A 19,683-nucleotide genomic window follows, 5' to 3' on the forward strand; every position below is an offset into this window, starting at 1 on the left:
ATTCTATTGGCTTTTGAAAGCCAATAGAATAGACTCTCTTGAATAGAGTCTAATTCTATTGGCTTTCAAAAGCCAATAGGAATTGTCCAGGCTGTCTCTGCCCTGCTGAGCCCGCCAAAAGTCCCAGTCTGCAAACGGTGCTGGAAGTTGTCTGCAGTGAAGGCGAGCTGTCTGGAAGCTTCCACCCTTCCCTGCTGAGCAACTACTAAAAATGTAAGTAAAAGAGGGCCAGGGGAGGTGGGAGGCCAGCGGGCGCAGGGAGGGTTGCTGGCGCGCGTGGGGCCCGGCGGGTGCCTTACCTCCCTTGGACTGGGCCAGCTGGTGGCCCAGCCGGTGGTCGCCCTGCGCCGTCGCTGCCCCTTGCCAGCTACGCCTTGGCCTGCGCAGGGGGTGGCACCACGCATGCGTGGCGCTCCCGGGCAGGAAAGTCCTCGACTTACAACCAGTTGGGTAGTCCTCAACTTACGACTGGTTGGGTAGTCCTCGACTTACGACCAGTTGGGTAGTCCTCGACTTACGACCGGTTGGGATCGCGGCATTAAAAAGGTTGAGAACCACTGCTATAAATGCTATCTTCTAATGTGAAATGCACTACACAGGGGAAGATTAATGCAATACTTCATTTTATTAATTTTTAGTATTTCTTCTCATGGTTGATGTTACAAGTCATGGTCCCAAGTCTATTTTCTGTTTGTTCTTTAAAACACACATATATACATTCAAAAATACTCCTTCTTTATGAACTTTAAAATTATCCTCTTCATAAAAGTAGAGGCTTAGAAAATTGAGACTAACAGCTTGTATTCCAAACTAGTTTCTGTCTCTAAAGCTTTGACACAAAGCTCAGAATGGCAAAGAATTGAAATAATGTTTAATCTTCTACTTACCACACAAAACAAAGTCTTTAGATTTACCCAGAAGCCCACACCCTGTTGTTTGCTGCTCTGGATACAGACTCTCGGAGATACATTTCTGCTGATGTAAAGACACAAAGCAGTGATGGATCTTACTAGCCTCAGGTAAGATTAACTGGATCAACATCTCCCTACTTTCCAAATCCTAGCTGAACACTGCTGTCCATAATTCCATTTGCTGGCATTAAAACTTCAATTCCTCATGGACTGCTCTCAGGACAACATTTGTCAATTCTTTCTTATAAATACAAGTTCTGTGTCAATCATTAGAGAATTCAAGAGAAACTTGGAGGGGAGAACATACCACAGCCGGCTCCTTTGATTTTACAGTGAAAAGATCTTGTAGGGAGAATGGGAAAAGAAAGCCTTAAACCTCTAGCATTGTCACCTGCTACAGTTATGCTAATGTAAACAACAACAACACATCAATATTGCAATAACTTCACTTATTACAACTAATGCATACAAAGACATAAGCAGCTTATCTGAAAGATCTACAGCAGGAAAGATAAAATCAATAGTGCCTGATAGCAAATCAGCTTGCTATCTAAAAATCAGTAAAGCTGGCTCAGGGTGGGATGGAGAGCAGGTAAATAAATGAATAAAGAAGATATTAGTGTAATTAAGAACACTTTCAAATTCCCCACAAAGCAGTGTGAAGCCTATCCATAATTGCTGCCTTTTTTTTGCTCTCTAAACATTAAGAATAAGGAACAAATATGCCATTTATTCATTGCTCTACCTTGATGTGGCAGACGTTCTGGAGGAACATAAATCTCGACTCCACACAAAATAGCTCAGTGTAAAATAGATAAATAACAATCTGTGTAAATTCAAGGGGGGAAAGTCATCACTCTTTCCCCTGCTTTTCACTTGGAAAGACTTGCTAGGAAGCTGAAGATCATAAACCAGAAGGTAAAGTGAAAACAACCTCTTTATATGGTTTGTCCATTAGTTCTATTAAAACCTCAATATTTTTTTTTAAAAAAAACCCAGCAACAACCCTAAACCAAAATAAGCTTCATTATGATTTCAAATATTACACACCAGAACCAGAGATAAATTGGCTTTAAAACTAATTCTGAAATTATGCAAAGACTCCCAGGTGGAACTATCCTAGAGTGAAAGGATAATGGCCAATATCATAGATGAGACATCTTAACTCATGTAGTTGTTGCTGCAATCTTAACTTGTGTGCCCTCTACTGAAGACACCTCCAATCATAGAAGTACAAAATAGTGCTTCACCAGTTTTGAAAATATTTTTTATTTTATTTTATAGACATGTTATGTCCTATGGTGGAGTATTAGCTATTTTCAGAATGTCATGTGAAAAATCAAACTGCTTGCCTGGCAATTTAAAGACATTAACAAGTTAACCAAACAAAGTAATAATTTAATAGTTTAAATATTTTGATTTTAAAAAAAGTAAATTTAATAATTGAATTAATTAATTAATTAATTGTATTTAAACTATTATTAACAAAGTAATGATTTAATAATATTTTTTGTTTAAACTGTTTCAATTCCTCCCCTTGGGACAGCGTTATAGGACGTTGCCTGCCAAAACTAGACATAGGGACAGTTTTTTCCCTTGTGCCATCACTCTGTTGAACACCTAATTTTCACAATTGCTGTCTAACATTTATGTATATTTACTCAGGTAGCGTTGCTGCAGCATTATTTATCCTTCTTATCTTTCCCCCATTTTATTGGTGTTATTATTATGAAGATTATTATTAGCCTGTTGTTTTGCACGTACACTGAATGCTTCTATACCACAGACAACTTGCTTGTTTGTTTAATCACACTTGGCCAAATCAATTTCAGTTCAATTCAATTTGTGCGCAATAAACACAGTGACATGTATTCCTCTATGCAAGACATCAAGCTACAGGAGAAGAGGGACTTTGTAATGAAAAATTATCTTTCATTCTCTTTAGACTACCACTAACACCACTCCATTCTATTCAGCCTCTTCTGGTAGTTATCCAGATTTCAATGCCAATCAAGCATGATCATTCAGCTGGTCTGGAGCTTATTGCAGAGGGAGAAATTGAATTGGGATTATATTTCTAATGCAGCTCAGCATTAGATTTCTCTCCTTGTGTGTACTTGCAACTTGTTGTGCCTGAGGAATTTTTAAATAGCATCTTAACATGAGGTAGAGGATGACTTTTTGTAATGTGGATAATTTTTGTTTGTCTCATCTTTTGTCCTCTCTTTCAGACGTTTCCTTCTGTTTTTCTGACACCATCTCAACATTTCAGTGTTGAGTTGTTACATGGTCTTTTTAAGAGTCTCATTTTAGAGAGTATTATTTTTGTAATAGTGGTGAATATCTGTCGCTCAGGTGTACGATGAGGGTGAAGGTTCATTCTTTGAGCTTGTGAGTTGGTTTCTGAACGTTTTGTGACCAGGCAGCATCTTCAGCGGAGTTTAGGGGGTGCCAGTGTCAGTGTCAGTGTTCTGTTTATAAGGGCTTCTGGTGTGGGTGTGTCAAGTGAGGGTCTTGTGATGGATCAGGTGTGAGTCATCAGTGAGAGGTTTGTGATGGGTTTTGTGATGGAGAAGTTACCTCAGGTCAGGGTCATTGGGAGGTGAACCACTGGTGGGCGAGAGGGGGCTTGTGTGGGTTGGTTGAGGGTCCATGCTGTCTCTGGTTGGTTGTGCGGTTGATTTGGATTCTGAGGGGTTCGTAGGCTTGTTGTAGGTTGATGTGTCTGTTGATGGAATTGCTTGTGGAGTGCCAAGCTTCGATGAGCTCATGAGTGTGGCAGGTGGTAATGTGGCCAATGATTTTACTGTTGCTCCAATCGAACCGGTGTTGTTTGCTGTCGGTGTGGGTAGAGATGAAAGATTTGGGATCCTGGCATTTGCTGACAGTTCACTTCATGATTTAAGTATACCAACACCTGATATGACATCTTGCTGTTATTTAGCTACATTATGGTAGGCATTCTTGCCTGAAATTAGGAACTAGCAGATAAGATCATATGCTTTGGGACAGAGCAGATGAAACTATAAGGCTCTGGTGACTGTAAGGATTATCTTTTCTTTCCCTCCACATGAAGCTTCTACTCTAAAGCTTATCAGTTTAGGGAAGAATGGAGCACATGAATTTACAACAGCATCATCTATGGAGATTCTCAGTCATGGTTGTCCCAAAGGTGCTTTTTCAGGAGGCAACTGGACTTTATTGTTTTTCTTTGAAGACATTTCACTTCTCATCCAAGCTTCTTTTTAGCTTTACCTGGATGGTGGGGAATGGAAGGATTTATATTCCTTGCAGACAGCTGGTCATTTGCATTCTTTTAGAGATTAGTTGAGGCCATTTGGGGGTAGGGCAGAAAATATACACACATTTGCACTATTCAGGTGATCCTGAGGACGTGGATAAACCTCCAAATGACCTCAACAACTCTCTAAAAGAATGCAAATGACCAACTGCCTGCAAGGTATATAAATCCTTCCATTCCCCACGATACAGTCAGAACTAAAGAAGCTTCTTGGATGAGAAGTGAAATGTCTTCAAAGAAAAACAAGAAAGTTCTGTTGCATCAGGAATACACCAGCAAAAGGAAGTAGTAAGCTTGGAAAACTGGGAAAGCAAGCTCCAATGCCTACTCTGCCATCCACTATGCCCTGTGATAATTACTAAACCTAGCTTTCCTCTCTGGATCCTATGAGAATACAGAGTGGAATAGCAGTATTCACTATGTTGAGCCCCTTGGAAGGATGGAAACATCTGTAATTGATAAAGTTATTGCAAGTTACTAATTAGATTTAATTAAATTAATAGTGTACAGGTAATGACATTGACTGCTTTTACTACTCCTAGAGGCAGCTTATTCCACTGGTTAATTGTTCTAACTGTCAGGAAGTTTCTCCTTAGTTCTAGGTTGCTTCTCTCCTTGATTAGTTTCCATTTGCTGCTTCTTGTCCTGCCTTCAGGCACCTTGGAAAATAGCTTGACTCCCTCTGCTTTATGGCAGCCCCTGAGATATTGGAACACTGCTATCATGTCCCCCTCGTCCTTCTCTTCATTAAACTAGACATACCCAATTCCAGCAGCCTTTCCTTAGATGCTTTAGCCTCCAGTCCCCTATTCATCTTTGTTGCTCTTCTCTGTACTCTTTCTAGAGTCTCAACATCTTTTTTACATCGCGGTGACCAAAACCGGATGCAGTATTCCAAGTGTGGCCTTACCAAGGCATTGTAAAGTGGTATTAATACTTCATGTGATCTTGATTTTATCCCTCTGTTAATGCAGCCTAGCACTATGTTCTCTTCATTAAACTAGACATACCCAATTCCAGCAACCGTTCCTTATGTGTTTTAGCCTCCAGTCCCCTAATCATCTTTGTTGCTCTTCTCTGTACTCTTTCTAGAGTCTCAACATCTTTTTTACATCATGACCAAAACTGGATGGAGTATTCCATATAGTCCTCATCTGCCAGTCACAATTGGGACATGTAACTGGTCTTTAAGTGAAGTGGTTGCTAAATGAAACTGCAGCTATGCTAATAACCTTACTTTAGCTTTCCTTTGTGTTACAGATTTGGAAAGGCTATAAATGTGAGAACTGGTTGAAAAGTTTTTTTTTTATCACTGTTGTAATTGCAAATGGTCACTAAATAAAACAGTGCATAACTATATATAACATTCCCTTTGAGAAAAGAATATACATTTGTTAGTAAAGAATAAAATAAAAAATAAAGGTGTGGTCAGATTAAATAAAAATAGGAGACATCTTAACCAAAGGAATAAGCTTCTTTGGCTAAATGCTCAACATGTTTTCTATCCTTTTCTATAAAATTTGCGAAACTTAGTCCCTGATATCACATTAAGTTCTGTGCCACATTCCAAAACTGTTGGGAATTAGTTCCTTTCATTTTAAATATTTTCCCTTATATTCCACTTCTTTCTTCAGAAAATAAGATTGTTGACACTCTTCCAAATTTTACCAGCAGTAGCATTCTGATAGTTTGTTCTATTGTTACAGCAATCTATTCTGGCAGCTAAGATATTTTCTTTCCAATTTGTTCCACCTGTGGGGAATATAAGTGTTCACACGGCTGACAAGTATTCTACAACTGAGATGGCCCAACTGTCTTCTTTATTTTATTTTCCTTGCTCCTTCCTTATTCAATCCTAGCCTGTGGAAAAAGTGCTAAAAAGCCAGCAGAATTTAGTGAACAGTGTTAAATCAAGGACTGTCAAGAGCATCATGATAGACATATGAGCTGTCACTTGCTTTGGGAGTTCAAACCAGAACAAAAGATATCAGTACTTGGCCCTGACAGAGCCTTGATATATCTCCTTGGAACTTATATTAAGTTAACTTATATTAAGTTCTTCCTTCAAGTTCACTATTTTCATATGTAATATTTAATCTTCAGAGAACTTTTCTGAAGATTACAAATTTTCAAGTTTAGCTTCATTGTCTGAGTACGCTCCTGCCTAAGCACTTTGCCTTTAAACCATGTGAGTTTCCACATGGTTTAAAGGTGTCCTTACAAGGACTGGGTTTGTCCTTACAAGCACTGGGCATATTTCAGAAATGGAGAACTGCTTTAAAACTCTTACAAGCAAAGTGCTTCCCTGTTATTCATTAAAACTTTGGAACCTGTGTGAGCCTAAAAGGAAAAAAAAAAAAAAAAGACAGTGCTCATATAAAGAGTCAAATCATAGAACTCTTAAAGCAGCAATATCTCTCCAGGTTCATGAAAATTAAAAATAGTTGAGTTGTTTTAATGAATAGCAGACAACTGCTGTGCTAGCATAAGTTCTGAGCCATCTTTTCATAATCCTTTTTATGGATGCTACCCTACAAAAGTTTAAATTATGAAACAAGAGAAAATAACTTAAAGCTTTTAGTTATTTTGGACCATGAAAGGGCAGTGGATGATATGAATTTGAAACCAAAAGCATTGTATGTTTAGAATATAAAGGAAGGGACAACATTTCTAGAATTAAAACAAAGCCATCACACTTGCTTAAGATATACTGGATTTGTGATTTTGGCAAAGGCTCAACGCAGTATAAAATATTTTATTGAATCTTCTAAAATAACAAGTATTTAAGTATATTTTAGCAGGTCTCTCCCACTGGATTTGTACATAAAAGCATGCTGTCTGTGAATATTAGTATTCTGTACTGAGGCTAACAAATAAACATCTTACAACTAGATATTGTTACGAATTCATCAGGGCTAGAAGCTAGCACTGACACGTATATGTTATCTTGTATTCAGTACAAATTGAAAAGACACATAGAGACAAAACAAAATGCAAACAAAGCCATTTCCAAGAGAATCATTCAGGTCATCCAAGTTCCAGGGAGTCAGAGCCTGCAGAAAGCCCCTAGTCTCCATTGACAGCTCAATGGTGCAGTCACAGTGCCATTAGGACAAAGAATGTAAGCAAGTATTTTGTTGCCCGGATAAATATATTCCAGTGATGCAGTCACTTGGGAAGCCAAGTTTGTTTGATAGTGACATCTTAACTCTTGTTGGTCTGTGGTTTGTCTACCATTTCTGTATGACTTTCTCCCAGTGATATCCCATACCAAAGTTATCTTATAGCCTCAAGAGAACATGAAACTAGTTTCCCGTTGAGACTCATTCAGTCCCAGCTCGCCAATTTCCAAGTTGACTGTTATCTCCAAACATATTTATTCCCCTGTCTATTGTGTAGCCTGTCTCTGTTCTTCTCTTTGCTACCCTTGAGCTGTGGAAATATATGGACCAAGCCAAGATTTTCTATCAATTGCTACAATAAACTTTCTCCACTGCCTCATGGCCATTTTATACACCCACTTTCTTAAATCTGATAATTCTTTATGGAGATCTCAAGTCTACACCTCATATTCTGCTCGGTCAGAAACTCATAGCTTTGATTAGTTTACAATCTTTCCAGTTTGAATGGTTCACGTTCAATGAGCGTGGTATCTGGTATCATTACTGTAAAGGAGAAGATCTTATGAGTCTCAAGTTTAATCATCATAACAGCATATGATATACTGTCTTTCTTTAAACCTTGCAAGCATGTCAAACTCGCAACGTCACATGACATCGCACGACATATTGGGTCTTTTCCCCCATTGCCAGCAATTGGGGGGCATGCTTCTGGCACGATGCATCTGGCCCGGGGGCCAGCAGTTTGACATGCCTGCAAGTATTTGTCTTACTGAAACACAGTTGTTTTCTGACTCTTTTCACTATCATTTGTTACATTTTTCTAACAATACACACACCACTGTGCCTTAACTATCTGTTTTGTAAATAATAGTAAATAGTATTAAATGACATACATTCATATTAATAGCTTTGGACATGATGCACCTGCTCATTTTTTTAATGTTAATCAGAGGAATGTGGAGATGGAGGGAACTGCTCTCAAACCCTACAGAGAAGCTGCCACATTTGTTTTCTCCTGTGAAGACAAACCATACATGCCTCAATGACAGGCTGGTTGTCCTATAAGAATGTAAAGGGGCCTGAGGCAAACTATCTCCTCCTATCCCATATTATGAAGGAAAATGGACATTCTCCTTCCCTAAGTTTTTTTTCTCTGATCATTAAGCTCCTGCCTCTTTTATCTGATTGTTTCACAGACAGCATTGCTTCTCCTCATTCCTCAGGGTCATCTGCGCAGTCCATTACAGTATTTTACAAAATTGCTCCATTTCATTCAGTTGCTGACCTATTCTCTAAGGTCTTCAATCCCCTTTTAGCTGTGTAGGAGACAAGAACCTTAGCTTCCACGGCCACTTTCTTTTAAGTGGTTGACTAATCAACCAAGTGTGCAAAATCCTGCGACTGACTACTCTGTTCTTGATTTAATGCACATAACAAGAAATGTGACTGAAAGGACTTCTCTCTTGTACTTTGTAAACTGTCTGGTAGGGAATTCCTTGGCTGGCAGGAGTATACACTCCTCCCAGGAGCACTGGCTCCTCTCTTCCCCTCCTCATGTAAATTTCTTAGAATAGTCTACAGCTCCCACTGCAATCCTCACAGGTGAACTCATTTCTCAAACTGCAGCTTTTCAGTACCCTTTATCCAACAGCTACATAAATCCAGATGACTATTAGATGGTGGCTAAATGTTTTAAAACCTCCCTTGCTTTCATCTAGTGGTAGATACATCAAAAGATAAACAGTTGACCTACAGTTTCATGGAAGCCTGAGTACTATGCATGCCAACTGAAGAAGGCCTTTTGTGCAATGGATGAGATTTGGCTGGACTGGAATTTCAGCAAGCAAACAACCAATTGCAATCCTTAGAATGCTGTCCATCAAACTGTATGGACAGCAGTGGACAGACCCATTTCAGACCCCCCCACCATGCCATCACTCTGCTAAACAACTAATTCCCACAACACTATCTTGTACCCTGGGATGTCAAACCACTTAGCAGGGCTGTATTACTGTTATCCTTCCTCATTTTTTTCCTGTTACCTATTCCCTTAGCATCTTAGACTATAACGTTGTTGTTTGTATCTTATGATTTATGTTGATTGCTTTTATTTAGTATCCTGTTATGATTTATGTTGATCGCTTATTTAGTTTCCTATGACTATCACTGAGGGTTGTATCTTATGATTTATGATGATTATATTTTGCGATTATGATCATGATTTATCACTTGTTGCTTGTATGCTTGTATGTACACTGGAGACAAATTCCTTGTGTGTCCAAATGCACTTGGCCAATAAAGAAATTCTATTCTATTCTATTCTATTCTATTCTATTCTATTCCATTCCACTCTATTCCATTCCACTCCACTCCACTCCATTCCTACAGTAATGATTTGCTATGGGGCCAGAAAGCTTTGGGGTAGTATAATTTCTTTCCAGCTCCTGGATGGAGGGAGAACACACCCAAGCAGTTGGGTAAGTGTGATTTTAGTCTTCACAAGTGTCTTGAAAGGCTTTGTAAGAATTCTCCATTTCAGGTACCGGCGATTTGCCAGCACTTTCAGCATAATCAGATGGTGACCATGGGATTCTCTAATTTATTCTTATTTTTCTGACCCACTGCTCTGATTTTAGTTCTCTTTTTTTTGGCCCTGGTAACTCTTGACTTCGCATAACATAGAAGTGTGGGGGTGGGGATGGGAAGGGAAAGGAAAAGAACCTTTGTCCAGCTTTCTTCTCTTCATGTTAAAGTGCCAAGATCCTGTAGTTTGAGACTTGCCAAGTGCTGATCTCTGAGTTTTAGTTTTCAGCATGCCAGCACACACACATCTTCCAGACAGAACTATTTTTCTCTTCGAGTTCCTGTCCATCATTCTTGCCATTCTTGCTGTCACCTTTATATTCCAAACAACTCCTCTGCATCCCCCACCCACCTCTCCTTTTTCATGCAGAGATGGTAAATATCTGTTAGTCATTCCAAATCTGGTTTTATCCATTCATAGAAGTCTCAATTCTGCACGGCTATTGGTGTCTTTAACCACCAGCAAGCCGGTCTTATGCCCTCACAAGCAGTCCTTTCTAACCATCCCACATCCTTTTTTTAAAAAAAAATAAAAATAAAAAGCAACTACAAATTTCATCTCTTAATTTCTAGTATTGTGAGGAAAATTCCCACTTAAATTAGGACCCAAGGCATTTGGAGATAGCTGCAATGATGTATCTGTTATTGGCATGCATAACTACCATGATTGTGGACTCCCAACCAAAAAAGGAAAGGAAGATTATAGATTATATACCAACAGAAATGTCACAGGGGAGCCATAAAGGAAGAAATGTAAATCATACAGCTGGAAGGAAGCATCTGATAACACAGTGAACCGCTCAAGCACTTCTGAATTCCAGTCCGCCTTCCTGAGTAAACCAGACAGGGAATAGGACTAGATGAGCTAAATCTACTATGTTGTAAGACTACATTAGCAGAATCTTGCAAGCCTTGAAAGTACAAATTTTCTGCCTGTAATTTTATCTGCTGTACCGATTAGGGCGGGTCCTTCCTAAGTTTCTTTCTTTGACCTTTAAACAATTGCTGACTCCTGTCTTTCTTCTCTGATGGTTTCCTAGACAGCATCACTGCTCCCTTTTCCTCAAGATTGTTCAGGCATTCCATTACAATTCCATTCTATTGAGGGAGCTCCACACTCATGTATCATAGCAATAATTTTCTATTGTGCCCACACAAGAGAAATAGACTGGTTTCTGTTACCTGTCCGCGTTCTTTCCTGATCATCAGATGATTTGCTCACTCTTTTTTTCTGTTTCTAGGTCAGGTACATATTGTTTATTCATTTCTATCCCATCTTCATTAGTTTTACAAATAACACAAATGATACTATCAACCTTCTACACTAGAAATGTGCTTCTCTGTGTCCAGCTGCTCATACTTCTCTGGTGATGGGTGATCACAACTGGCTAATGACCTTTGTAAGAGTCAGGCATTGGCCTCTCACAGACTTTCAAGGCATTTTAAGTGCATTGACAAATATTGCTTGGCAGTAATTCCCATGGGAACACATCATACAGCTAGACACAGTCTTGGACACATTATAAGAGTCTATAAACACTTGGCAGCAGAACAGAAAAGCTGGGGGTGGGGGAAGCACAGAGGTGTGTTTCTTGTCAAAAGACAGAGGTCAAGAAGAGAAAGAATTCTGATGGTGAAAGCTATACACAGGTTGTCAATGATAATAATTTGGGTACTTTGACAAAGGGGGTAATTTTCAAATGAGAAAGACCTGGGGAGAAATGGGTCCACCCAAAGAGAATTGGGAAGAATGTATCTGGATTTTATGGGATTTTCCTTTGTAAGAGGTGTTTAAACAGAGTTTAGATGGCCATCTGTAAGGTGCAGTGCTAGATTCCTGTATTGCAGGGGCATAATACTGCCAGCCTGCGGGGCGGATGCGTCATGCCAAAACTGTGCCCACCCCTTGCTGGCAGTGGAAAAAAAGTCACAATAAATTGCTACACATCACATGATGTTGCGAGTTTGACACCCCTGCTATACTGCACAAGGGGTTGGATTTTTAAAAGAAGGAAAAAAATATTAAAAGAATAACAGTTAAGTTGCTGAATCATGGCAGAGGAGACCCAGTTTCAAGTCCCTGGAAGGTAATCCAGCAAAGTTCATTGAGGGACTTTAGGCCAATCTACCTCATTTTCTCAGTTCCAACCTATTTCCCAGTGTTCTTCTTGTGAGACATATTGATGGCAGATTGCTTTAAACTCCTGGAAGAAAAACAATATTTTAATCGGATAAATAAAGCAAGAGCTCTAATCCATTCAAAGTAGATGATTACTAAACAGTTACTCATTAAATGGTTTCTGAAAGCTTGCCCAATGCTAAGCCCTCTAAATACATTGGCATTGCAATAGTTCTTGCCAAGAATTGTATTATTTGTAGTCCCAACACATTTCCAAGGGGCCAGACTGAGAGAATATGAGGAGACCAAGCCCATGTTTTTTTTCAAATTGTGCTCCTGATACTTCTCAATGTGGTGGATGGATTATATTTTAGCTCTAATATACATTGATGTATCTTCCCTAGCAAATATGTTACAAGAGGGTGATCCTCCTTAATCATCCATAAAGATGGACTTTGCACTGATTTTCTCCCAAACTTGTTTCCTGATCATTTTTTTCTACAACTCTTTTATTACATTTTGACCAAGAGAAAAAAGCAATACTTGATTCAATAAGCAAATTTCTGTCATATAATTCTGCCTGATGAATATTCTAATGGGCTGGATGGAGGCATGTCATAATGAAAAATACAGCAACATTGCCTTTTGGTGCATATATACTACTTCTGCTGACGATGCAAGGTTGGAAACAAGAATAAACAAAAAGCATATAATTACTAACATACTACATTACCTGCAATGAGATTTGTTTCTGAGATGAGATGCATATGTTACAACTAAATGTTACTAGCTTTTAGAGGGAAAAATGCCTGCCCATGAAAATGTTAATTTGGGAAACTTTTTGTAAGTTATAAGAGGCTGCACCACACTCTTCTAGGTCAACCAGTGAAATGACTTGCCTTCAGAAGTTGTGGATGTTCCATCAGTGGAGGCTTTTAAGAAGAACATGGACATCCATTTGTCTGAAATAGTATAAGGGATTGAGTAGGGGGTTGGACTAGAAGACCTCCAAGTTCCCTTCCAATGATGATGATGATGATGATAATTATGGATTATAATTAGGAGTTTTATGCTATACCAACATTCCCAGTAAAGCAAATAGGAATTCTTCATCAAGAAGTATGATAAGCCTATTTGTCTGCAGCGGACCTAAATCTACATCACACTTTTTGTTGATTGCTAATGAATAACTACCAAATATTATCCAGCATTGATTTACTCTGGATGTGTTGTTTGAGCCCCAATGGCAAAAGCCTCTATATTCACACATTCACAGGCATACTTTGAAACAGGAAAATTAATTGCACTGTATGTTAATATATCAGAACACAGAAAATTACCACTAACAATAAACCATGTTTGCATAATGTTATGCAGAAAGGCAATGTGTTCATTATATGCGTGAACCGTCAGAAGAATAAATTGCTTTTCTTACTCTGACTTCCCAAGTAATGCAACTGTACCAATTTAGCCAAAACGCCCTTAATTACAGCACCTGTGCAAGGCTCACGTACTAACATTGAGAAAAGCTTTGGCAGATTACAAGAGAAATTCAACAGAATGAAAAGTTTAATCACCAGTGAAATGTGAATGAAATAGATTCAGCACATGATGGAGCTGTCACAGGCAAAATGTTATTAACTTGATTGTTAGAGTGGATGCCTGTCCTTGTGTTCTTACTAAACCAATGACAAATAGAGCTAAAAGAAAAGAAAAACCTCTCTCAGATACCCAGGAGCCTTGACTACAAAAAGGTTTTTAAGCAAAATATGGCTTCGAGTTCAGTTTCAAGATTGCTTCTCCCCTCAGATCTAAGTTTGTGGCTAGTGGTATCAGCAGGGAAATAACACTTGTCTGTCCTCTCTGCTCCCAATTCTGGATAGATACGGAGCTTGCATATTTTAATCTTTTTGTACCCATTTGTTCTTCTGCAGCTGCATACCTTCTCTTATTTTCAAACTGGGGAGCTGCTACTTCCTTTGTAACTCTAGTGTGTAACTTGGTGCCAGCACCACTTATACTGATTTTATATTCTTTCCACTGCTTGTGAGAATGTAAGTAACTTTTTTTAGTGCTGTTTAACAGTCACTAAATGAATGGTTATAAGTCAAGGACTACCTGAATCCTATTAATCTGTTCTAAACATGACTTCCTGGTTTGTCTCTTTCATTTTTCCTTTTTATAATTGTTTTGAAGCTCCTGCTCATTTATTTTCTCCATATGACTTTAATGTTTCACGGAGACCTCCCAGTTTTGCATTTAATTCACATTCTTTCAGCAGCCATCCATTTTTGAACCAATTTCTTCTTGTTAAACTGTACTTACTTCTTAAGTACTCAGCTGCTCTCACTTTTCATTTGATTTACTCCTATATTTTTCCTGAAATACCCAATTCTCATTTTCATATAATGAAATGGGCAGAAACCATTTCAAAATCAATCATTCCTCACAGCAGACCAACATACTTCTATTATATTTCTTTTTTTAAAAAAAATTATACAACTTTATTGATTTTCAATTTTTTTTCCCAAAGTTAAAATATAAATCTCAGAAATATAAAATTAGAAAAAGAAAAAAGTTCAGAAAAGAATAAAAATATAAGTGCAGAGAAGAAAAAAAAGTATGAAAAATAAAAAAGAATGATTTCTGGCTTTCTTTGGTATATTTATATTTATATAATTATAGTTATAGTTATAGCTATAAGAATACATCAAACTCTTACTCTAAGGCAGCGGTCTGCAACCTTGACAACTTTAAGACTTGTGGACTTTAGCTCTCAGAATTCCTCAGCCAGCTGACTGAGGAATTCTGGGAGCTGAAGTCCACAAGTCTTAGTTGTCAAGGTTGCAGACCCCTGCTCTAAGGTTAATATTTATATTATTTGGATAATTCAAATAACTGAAAATTATTCACTAAATCCCAAAATCAGATTTTCATTTCTTTCAGTTTCTCTGAAAAAGTCCAATAATGGTTTCCAAGTAGAAATAAAATTTGCCAAGTCTTTTCTTTCATCAAAATTGTCAAATTCACCAACTGCACCAATTCCACCAGCTTTATCATCCATTCTTCTAGTGTGGATATTATATTTTATTTATGTATAAATCCTTTCATTCCCCACCAGTCAGTTAGAACTGAAGAATCTTCTTGGATAAGAAGCAAAATGTTTTCAAAGAAAACACCAAGAAAGTCCAGTTACCTTTGGGACAACCATGACCTGGATGATTGAGAATCTCCATAGACACTTGGATTATCTTGTCTTCTGTTTCTGGATTGCTGGACTATCTTTCAGAATAAACTTTCTAAGTTAAAAGATAAAAGTTAAAAGTCTCAAATAACCATTTTAACAAGCATCACTCCAATTAATAAGCAACAAATTTATTATAATTTTATAATTTCTACATCAGCCAAAGTTATCTAGATGGGACACAAAGTTTCTTGGGCAAGTATGGCAGTGATTTAACAGTGGCGCAATGGCTAGAATGTAGTATTACAGGCTAATTCTGCCAGTTGTCAGCAGTTTGATTCTCACTGGCTCAAGGTTGACTTAGCCTTCTATCCTTCTGAGGTTGGTAATCTGAGGACCCAGATTGTTGAGGAAAATATGCTGACTCTGTAAACCACTTAGAGAAGACTGTAAAGCACTATGAAGTAGTATTTAAGTCTAAGTTCTATTGCTATTTGCCAATGTGTTTTTCAAAAACACTACTTTTTTCTATAATTGCTATTGTTTTGGACTTTCCAGATGGTCTGTTATCTAAATATTTACAATGCTGTGTAACTTTTATCATCAAGCAAACCTAGGTACCAGATTAAATCTTTACTGTCATAGAGTAGCACACAAACCTAGATAATGAAACTTTTGTAGCTATTCCACTATCAGTCAAAAGTATCCTACTTTTTCATCCCTCCCTTCATATTATTAGAAATGAATTACTATTTTCTATACATAGATGACTATAATCTGCATGGCTAGGATCAGTTGCATGGTCTTTCCAGCTTTTGCTCCTTTTTTCTCTCTCTCAAGGCTTTTTCCAGTTCTCTGTCCCTCAAGTCTTGTTTTTCTAGCTTTTTATCAAAGTGAGCCACATTAGCTCAGTTGAAAATACTGGAAAGATTATCACAGCTTTTCTTTAATAGTTTGCATCTGTTCAGTGCGCCTCATTTCTAACATTCACCTTTTTCAACTCTTCAGTAGATTGCTGTGTTTTATGCTGGCAATTCCTTATTAGCACTCAATTTAAGTTAGATGCACAATTGGAGAATATATCTTTTCTTTTATGACATTATTCATAGAAATTGCTTATTTTTGGGAGGGGAAAAACACAATTTCTCCTTGTGGTGCCTCGGTCTCCTTCTTTGGGAAGAAAAACAACACTGAGACTCCAAATGTCGTTCTGCTCATGAAAAGGGAAAAGAAAACAAGTTTCATGATCCTGGCTGAACACAAGGTCTGCTGAAAGCAATAACCCAAAACTAATTTAAATAGGAAGTAGGGGCTTTTTTGCAGTTTTATTTCTATGAAACTAATTTTCTATTAGTTCTATTAAAAGGCAGTTGTCTCTTTTGATGGATAGACAAATGGGGGTTGTGGAAAATATTCAAGAGAAACAATTTAGTAAGTGTATGGTAAGATTACATGTGCGCTCCCAGGCTTAAACAATAGTTGTTAATATAACATGTGTTTTCTATGTATTGATCAATTGATTGACTATATTTATTTATTTTAATGACCCAGTAATCCCTTTTATTGGGATGGAGTTGGAGCAACTAAATGGAGCTGAGTGTTTACTGGCTGGATGCCCTTCCTGACACCTATGCAGAGTTTGCAGCAGAAATTTTCTCTTCGTGCCCTAATAGAGAAACATCTGTCGCTACCAAGGATTGAACTCTCAACCTTCTGAGTGTGAGGTGAGTGTCTTACCTCCATCCCCTCTCCATTGCTTGATTGACTAAATTTATAATCCCACTAAAATCTCATGATTCTTGGTACTGTATAAGACGAGGAAAATAAAACCCAGAGTAGGAACAGTACTGCAAAGTGTGTAGGAGATGGCTTTTGAAGAATCAGTTTCTTCTGGAAAACTTAGTGCAAATGTCTTTTTTTTTTTTTTACCAATGATTTGAAAAAAATTCTAAAAACTGTCACAACAGATATAATCATTGCTCTTCCTCCAATGCAACATGTTGGAAGCAGGTCTTAATGTATCTGTCAGTCTTGTTTTTTATTCCTCTTAATTCTATCCTGCAGGCACAAACTTGTGTAGAAGGTGCTTAACTGTGTTAATTAAAGATGCCAGCCAAGCACCACTGCTTAAAAATGAAGCTGCTAGTGGTATGGTCTCCTTTAGAAAGATAGATTGATATAAAGCTTCAACCAATTGCTCTTTAAATCCTGCTGCCACTAGCTATTGAGTTAATAACAGAAGAAAAATAACGGAAGAGAAAAACCCCTAAAAGATACAAGTTTTATGGAGATTGTGTTAGTAAAGATCTATTTTGATAGAATAATTGTTTAAATTATTTTAATTTAGATTATATTAAGGAAATGTATATTAAGGGTTCTCCACGGAGCAATAAGCATAGCCAAACTACTTTAATTAATAAATACTCCAGAAAGAACAACTTTCACTTGCCTCTCACATACTTTATTTAGGTTTTGCACTTAAAGGGAGAGAGTGCACATAATCCCAAGTTGATTCTAAGTGCTTCCCGTGCATATTCACGTAAAGAAGCTATCAGATGGCTTTGCTTCTGATATCATCATCATAAACCATAGGCTCATGTTGACTTAGAGCAGTGGTTCTCAACCTGTGGGTCGCGACCCCATTTGGGGTCGAACGACAATTTCACGAGGGTTGCCAAACAATGCAGTCCACCATTTTTCCCCCTTTTCCTTAGCTGTGCTACTCCCTTTTATTCTATTGGCTTTCAAAAGCCAATAGGAATTGTCCAGGGTGTCTCTGCCCTGCTGAGCCCAAAATCCCCATTCTGCAAACGGTGCTGCAAGTTGTCTGCAGCGAAGGCGAGCTGTCTGGAAGCTTCCACCCCTCCCTGCTGAGCAACTACTAAAAATGTAAGTAAAAGAGGGCCAGGGGTGGGAGGTGGGAGGCCGGCGGGTGCAGGGAGGGTTGCTGGTATGCGTGGGGCCCGGCAGGTGCCTTACCTCCCTTGGGCTGGGCCAGCTGGTGGCCCAGCCAGTGGTCGCCCTGCGCCATTGCTGCCCCTTGCCAGTTACGTCTTGGCCGGCGCAGGAGGCAGCACCATGCATGCATGGCGCTCCTGGGCAGGGAAAGTCCTCGACTTATGACTAGTTGGGTAGTCCTCGACTTACGACCGGTTGGGTAGTCCTCGACTTACGACTGGTTGGGTAGTCCTCGACCTACGACCGGTTGGGGTCGCAGCATTAAAAAGGTTGAGAACCACTGACTTAGAGGTACATTCAATAGAGTTCAAGAACTTTACTATGTATTAAGTCCATGGAATTATACCGTGGTGATTACTGCAATTTAATTTATTTTAATTTAGTAATTTACTATACTTTAATTTAATAGTTAAATTAAATTATTATTATTTTTATTTAGGCTACCTTCAAATCCAGAATGACTCTGGGCAGCTCACTATGTGAGAAAGAGAATACAACATAATACAATTTTAATAAGAGCCAACAAAAATAGATCGGATAGGAACAAGATAGATAACAAGATGACCAATCCAACCAACAACACAAGGTACATCATCATCATCATCATCATCATCATCATCAAGTTGGAAGGTACCTTGGAGGTCATCTTGTCCAACCCCCTGCTCAGGCAGGAAACCTATACCATTTCAGACAAATGGCTGTCCAGTCTCTTAAAAACATATATCAACGAAACTCATTGGGACTCCAGACAACCTACCCAGATCTTCAAGGTCCTTCAGTAGTATTATTGTTCTTAAATGGATCTATGTACACATGGCTGCCTTTAGTGTCAACAGCAATAAAATAGATTAAAAAGATTGTTGACCAGCAATACAAATCTTAGAAGAACTGGGTTTGCCTTCCATAACAAAAAAGATAAGTGAAAGTGAAAAGACCCATGCTAAAAGGGCAATGAGCTGAGGTGGCGCAGCAGTTAGAGTGCAGTACTGCAGGCCACTTTAGCTGACTGTGTTCAGCAGGTCAGCGGTTCAAATCTCACCGGCTCAAGGTTGACTCAGCCTTCCATCCTTCCGAGGTAGGTAAAATGAGGACCCAGATTGTTGGGGGCCATGTAAATATATATATACATTGCTTACTGGTGTACACCGCTTAGAGAGTGCTTGCACTTAAAGCGGTATATAAGTCTCATAAAATAAATAAATAAATAAATAAGAATAGGTAAGCTTAAAGTAGTCATTCTTAGCTGGTTTCCATGGTTAAAGAAAGAGTGGATTCTGGGTTTCCTACTCCTGATTCAGAACCTTAACTACTATGCTAGACTGAGTCTCTCCCATACACTGCCAGTTGAATGAGAATTATATATTTTCCAAGTTTATCCAAAGTGATCTTCTCTCTTCCCCATAGTATACACACACACTTCAGAAGTCTTGAGGCTCTGACTATGCAGTACATTCTTATTCATCTTTATTGTTATATTTCCTGGGGTAAATGTATGCTGTATTATG

At 38.4% G+C, this 19,683-nt stretch overlaps 1 long non-coding RNA gene across 1 annotated transcript; it reads left to right on the top strand.

The window, feature by feature from the left end:
• Positions 1 to 575: 575 nt before the first annotated feature.
• On the top strand, positions 576 to 19,123 carry LOC120304596. The gene is made up of 3 exons (XR_005555763.1): positions 576 to 1,019; positions 16,772 to 16,944; positions 18,618 to 19,123. It is a non-coding gene; the product is annotated as an uncharacterized LOC120304596 (long non-coding RNA).
• Positions 19,124 to 19,683: the final 560 nt, after the last annotated feature.

This window comes from Crotalus tigris, unplaced genomic scaffold (genome assembly GCF_016545835.1).
Source record: "Crotalus tigris isolate CLP2741 ecotype Arizona unplaced genomic scaffold, ASM1654583v1 scf7180000017640.511899, whole genome shotgun sequence".
In the NCBI taxonomy this organism is placed as follows: domain Eukaryota; kingdom Metazoa; phylum Chordata; class Lepidosauria; order Squamata; family Viperidae; genus Crotalus; species Crotalus tigris.